The following is a 6,000-nucleotide window of genomic DNA, read 5'->3' as shown; positions in this document are numbered from 1 at the left end:
AAAGGGTAATCACTACCGACCTTCTGGGTAGAGGGAGGACCACAGAAAAACTGGGGGACTTGAACCCCAGACCAGGAACATTCCTGTGGTACATTGGGCCGGTGGGAGTGTGGGGACAGGCCCTCAATAATCCCTCTTGTTTGCTCTCCCTGGGGACGCCTCTGCTGCTCTTTGTATTCATTGTCTCTTTAATGACCTGCTGAAGTCAAGTACCCATTGTTCTCTGGACAGGGGCAGCTTCCCAGGCTTTCCTTCCCTGCCTTCCTTTGGCAGGCAGCCTTATCTAGTCCTGCAGCCTGCTAGCCCCAGCTGAGGCAGCTTCCTCCACCCACATCCCTCCTGAGGTGGCTGCTGCACAAGGTCCCAAGGCCTCCACCCACCCTCTCCCCCACTTTTCTATTTAAGAAGCTGACTCCTCCTCTCTGTCTTCGGGCTTCTGTCACCTCTCGCTCTATCTCCACGTGTCTCCGTCTGTGGCTATGTAAGTGCCTCCCATGGTAACACACGGTGTCTCTGTCTCAATGTCACACTCTGCACGTCCTCCATCTTGCTGCCTGTCTCTACCTGGAAACATCTGAGCTGGCATGTGTGCAAGCCTGTGCCTGCACATCTCCATGACTGCCTCTGCCCCCTTCCTGTGTGCAGCACTCCTTTCTATCCCCGCTCCTGACTCACCTCCCTCACCCCCCCTCCTCCTGTTCCTCGCTTGCCCCAGCTAAACCTCCTGATTGACTATTATCCTGTTCCCAACCCCAGCCTCACTACTGCTGCGCATTCACCCACGGGGTCCCTGACACACCACATGGGTCAGCCCGCCTCCATCTGCGCCTTTTCTCCCTAGTTACAGCTCCAGCGCCCCTTGGATGTCAGCCTCAGAGACATTAGCACCAGGAGTGGGTGTGAGGTCCTATAGTGCCCAGACTCTGAGATTCGGGCATCTGCAGAGTTAAAAATAGACAAACAAATGGGAACCAGCAAAAGTTAAAAAGAAATAAATAAAGGCCAGAGAGATGGCTCAGCAGGCAAAGGCACCCACAGCCTGGTGGGTTCAGTCCCCAGATCCCACAAAGCAGAGGAGAGATGGACTCCTGAAAGTTGTCCTCCAACCTTCACATGTGTGCCATGCATGCACACATAAAACAATGCAATTTAACATAAATAATAAGAAAGCATCAACTTAGTGCACAATAGAATGCTTACTATCAAAAACAAGAAAAGGAGAAGAATCAGGAATATGCAACCATCATTAATTAAATTTTTAAACTAAATTTAGACCAAGTCCATGAATGTAATTTTATGGGATTGTTTGCTGGATTGCCTTTATTTTACTTATTTTACCTTAGTCAGGATCCCTGACACCCACAAAAAAGCAGTGATCTTTACTAATAGTAGAAAGTGCAAACTGGACCAGGTCCTAGAAGCTCTTGTTGGCCACTCAGCACCTCACAGGACCATTTCCAGTTGCACTGGTCTCTCAATTAACTGGGGGGGGGGGGGGGGGGCGGTGCCTAGCTAAGAGTCAGGCACCAGACTGCCTGGGGTCCTTGTGCCCTGTATCCTCGGCCCTGTGCATTGTGCTGGAATGAGCTTCTAGCCTCGTTCACATACTAACCTAGCCTCCAGGTTGCCAGGTTATCTGCCACTCTTATCTGGAAGGAAGGAGAGGTGGGGAGCTATTTTCATTAAGACCAGAGCCTGGAAAGAAGACATCCGTGACCAGCACTGCCCGTGGGCAATCAGGGAGCCCCACAACAGAGAATGAGTCAGTTTGGAGAGGTGCTAGTATACTGGAAAACTTAGACAGGGGCTTGGGATCCCACCCAGGATGCCTTGAAATGCAGAGGTCAAGAGGCAGGCACAGGATTAGGGCAAAAATATCTCTAGCACATTGTACCCCAAGCCTAGGAACTAGTACTCTTGTCAGGGACGAGGGCACTCCCAGGGGGAGCAAAGTGAAGCCTGCCAATGGGCATTGCAGCGACAGTGGCCAGACACTGGAGCCGGCCCAGGGAGCACTGTGGTAGATGGCAGCATTGGGATCCACACAGTGGTTCACCACACAGTGCCTTTCAGAGTAGCTTAGAAACCCTTGTGGCAGGCTTAGCCAAGGAGACCAAAGGCCTTGGATGAACAAGTTCAAAGGCTTATTAGAGACTAGGTGATTGAAGGAAATGGGACTTATTTGTCTCCAAGGCCTAGCAGATTCTTGGAAGCAGACAGATGTTTCCTCCAGACCTGCTCTGCACCAAACACAGTACTGGGCAGCTATGCAAACCCTAAAAGAAACACAGGGATTTCTTGTAAGACACTTGGATGAGGCTTCCTCAGGGTTAGGCACAACTGCCTCACAGGTGGAGCCAAGAGCTCAGAGTCCCTGTGGAGGCCTGCTTGGGACTTCTGACAGACCTTGCCCTGGTAAGAACCTCCCAAGGATGTGCCCTGAATGGAGAATCACTTTGAAGAGAGAAGCGACAGGAGGTGACTTACTGGATAGAGAATAGAGGGTGTTAAAAATGGTTCGAAATGGAGGGTTTGGCACCTGGGTGAGGGTGGTGCCTGTCGTTAGGTGAGGATACATAGAAGGTGGGGTCTGCTGAGTGTGAGGTATAAGATGCTAAAGAGGCAGCTCCAAGTCCGGAAAGCAGAGGAACAAGATGAATGAATGGACGCACTGTGCTGGAAGGAATGTGGGCCAAAGAGGGTCACGAGGTCTAGGTAAGGCTTGCCCGTTAGCTGGGGCAGGTATTAAGGTAGCTAGGCAGAGAAAATGAGCAGCTGAAGGCCAGGCTGACAAGGTCACGTGAGCAGCGGTTGTACCAGAGTGGTTGTGAGAGTCCCACCCTAGAGAGATCCACAGCCAGAAGCCAATAGGCACAAGGCAGAAGATTGTAGAACTTGCTGGGTGGTGGGGTGGGGACATTAAAAGGGTCTGGGGAAATTTGGGCCCTTTCCTCGGTTTGATTTTACTTAACAGCACAGGAGGACCTAAGTGGCCCAGAGACAATGGCCATGACTTTTTGCTCAGTCAGTCAGCGCTCACCTTTTTCGGAGCAGAAGACTTAACACTCAGTGTTAATATTACAGAGCAAACGGGTTCTCTGAACACATCAGGGTTACCAACCAAAGCAAAATAATTGTAAAGAGTCTTGTAAATACCGGAGTATAACTTATAAATGGAAGAAATGGAAGAATACTTTTTTAGTTTGTTTTTTGAGACAGGATTTCTCTGTGTAACAGCCCTAGCTGTCCTGGAACTAGCTCTTGTAGACCAGGCTGGCCTAGAACTCACAAGTGCCTCTGCTTCCCAAGTGCTGGGATTAGAGGTGTGTACCACTACTGCCCTGCAGAAGAATATTCTTTATTCTTGAAAATGAAAAATTCTGACACATGATGTAATATGGATATTAAGGACCCTAACCCAAGTGAAGTAAACCAGTCACAGACAGGTTCTGTGTCAGTCTCTGTAGGAGGAGCCCAGAGAGCTCCAACTCAGAAAAGGGACAGTAGTGGCCCCAGGGGCTGGGAAGGGGGACCGGGAGTGTTTATTTGGTGGGTGTAGGGTTTTGGTTTTTTGAGGTGAGGAGTCCCAGAGATCAGTTAGAAAATAATGCAAAATATACTCAACACCACTGTGCACTTAGAAATAGCTGAGAGGCTAACACTGTGAGCTTCTCGTCACAATTCAAGAGAAAGGGGAAGGTGCGAGTTTCAGGATGGCTCAGGATAAGGAAAGAGCGGCGCTAAAAGGAAGCTCATTGCAAACTGGGACTCTGAAATGCTTTCTAAACATGGAAAAACAGAGAGTGAGAACACCACAAAGTACAGCAAAAGAAAGAAACCAACCAAAGCACATACTCCACGGGGGTGACCCAAAACATGAAGTGATCTTGGCCTGGACGCCAGCTCAGCCTCAGCACCAGACAGAGCAGCTGCATGGAGACCAAGAAATGCTGTTAACAAGGCCGACAGACCACTCTGGTCTAAGACTCACTAAAAGGCCAAAAATTCAGACTCCAGAAATAAACACCATTTCTTCTTCTCTTTTCACCAAGATAGTTTCTCTGTGTAGTCTGCTCTGCAGACCAGGCTGGTCTCAAACTCAGAGAGATCCGCCTGCCTTTGCCTCCTGAGTGATGGGATTAAAGGCGTGTGCCACCACACTCAGCTTAAAAAACACCATTTCTAAACTCCATTTCCTGCGTGTAAATCAATGTTGTCTTCAATGTGGAGTCTGCTCCTAAGCTGTGCACCATGGAAGCTAAGCTCCAATAGAGCAGAGAGAGCATTAGATGGGGCTTCAGGAGCATTAGCCTTCATGGCAAGTCTCTTTCCTAAGAGCAGAGCAGGGCTTCATGGCTCGCAGAGGGTAAAGATGCAACACAGATACACTCTGCAAAACAAATGGCTCCCTGCGAGCCTGGCACCTGCTGCCGCCACTACTACTATACTGCTATTGACTGTGTGGTTGTCATCTTGCTCGCCCCAGGTTCTCCAAATGTTCTAGAGAAGATGCCAACATATGGGGTGTAGATTTGAGATCCTACCATTTTCTTGGGTGTTGCCTACAGATGCTATCTTAGATGGTCTTTCATCAGGGTTGACTAGCTGCTTTATTCAGCAAGGTGCTTCTTCCCATCAGTCTATGCCAATGGTAGCACCACACACATTGGGAATAATTGTCCATGAGGCACATGGATTAAAGACCTGCTTCGGAGTTTTATCTGGGACTGACACTTCACTCCAGCCCTTGCTGGGCTGTATGACTGTGGGCGGTCTCTCTCTCTCTCTCTCTCTCTCTCTCTCTCTCTCTCTCTCTCTCACGCACACACACACACACACACACACACACACACACACACAACAGCAGAGCCTACATCAACAAGGGTCAGTGGAGTGATGCAGGCTAAGGTCTATCATGTTGCCTAGTTCACAGTGGACATTCAACAAACATATCAGTAGCTACAAGATGAGGAGCAAAATGTACCAGATCATCTGAGGATATGGGTCCTTTTTTAAAACAAAAGTTTAATACTTCTTTACTGTGTGCATCAAGGCATACATAGGGAGGTCAGAGGACAAGCTGAGGGAGTCCGTTCTCTGCTTCCACTGTGTAGGTCCCTAGGATCAAACTCAGGGCTTTTACTTGCTGAGTCATTGCACCCACTCTTTCTAAAAGAAGGGACTGTAGACCAGGCTGGCCTGAAATTCAAGGTGATCTTCTTGTCTCAGCCTCTCAAGAGTCAGGTTACACTCATAAGCCTTCAAATCTGGTGAATAGTGATCTTTAATCAACAAAAAGGAAAAAAAAACTTTAAGTAAAAACCTCCAATGTACTGGATAATTAAAAAAATATATCATGGGTTAATAGCCAAATAAATAACAGTAGTGCAGGGGGGAAGGGGCTGTCGGTATGCCCACACTGACAGATGCCTGCGGCAGTTTTAGGGTTAAGAAAAGTGAACTGCAGAAAATGAACACAACAGCTCTTTTCACACTTCCCTTCAAGTGGAGCTAAGACCGGAGAGTTGTGAGGAATTATTTTTAAAATTTCTGTATGTGGTGGTGGTGGGTGCACGCAGACAAGTGTGCACACGCACAAGGCAGAACAGGGTGTCCAGAGTCACCCCATCTCTTGTCTGATTCTCCCGGGACAGGTTGTCTCACTATTTTGACTTTAGTGGGGCTGGAGTGAGAGCCTGGAGCCACCTATCTCTCTGGGGTCCACCTGCCTGTCCACCCAATGCACAGACTTCCATAACTGGCTTTTTCTGTGGGTGCTGAGGAGTCAGAGCAAAGCTCTCTTACCGCCAAACCATCTCCCCAGTCCTGAGAAATGCCATTTTCAAATTTTTATGCTTCTTTTATGAGATCTGCACACTTGTGTGCACACACATACACCAAATGGGAGATTTTTTTAAAAAAAATATTTGTTTATTATGTATACAGTATTCTTCCTGCAGGCCTCATTACAGATGGTTGTGAGCCACCATGTGGTTGCTG

Source organism: Microtus oregoni, unplaced genomic scaffold, assembly GCF_018167655.1.
Source record: "Microtus oregoni isolate MIOR12 unplaced genomic scaffold, Mior012 000025F_ref0000491, whole genome shotgun sequence".
Lineage (NCBI taxonomy): Eukaryota > Metazoa > Chordata > Mammalia > Rodentia > Cricetidae > Microtus > Microtus oregoni.
Note: the sequence above shows the minus strand (reverse complement) of the source record.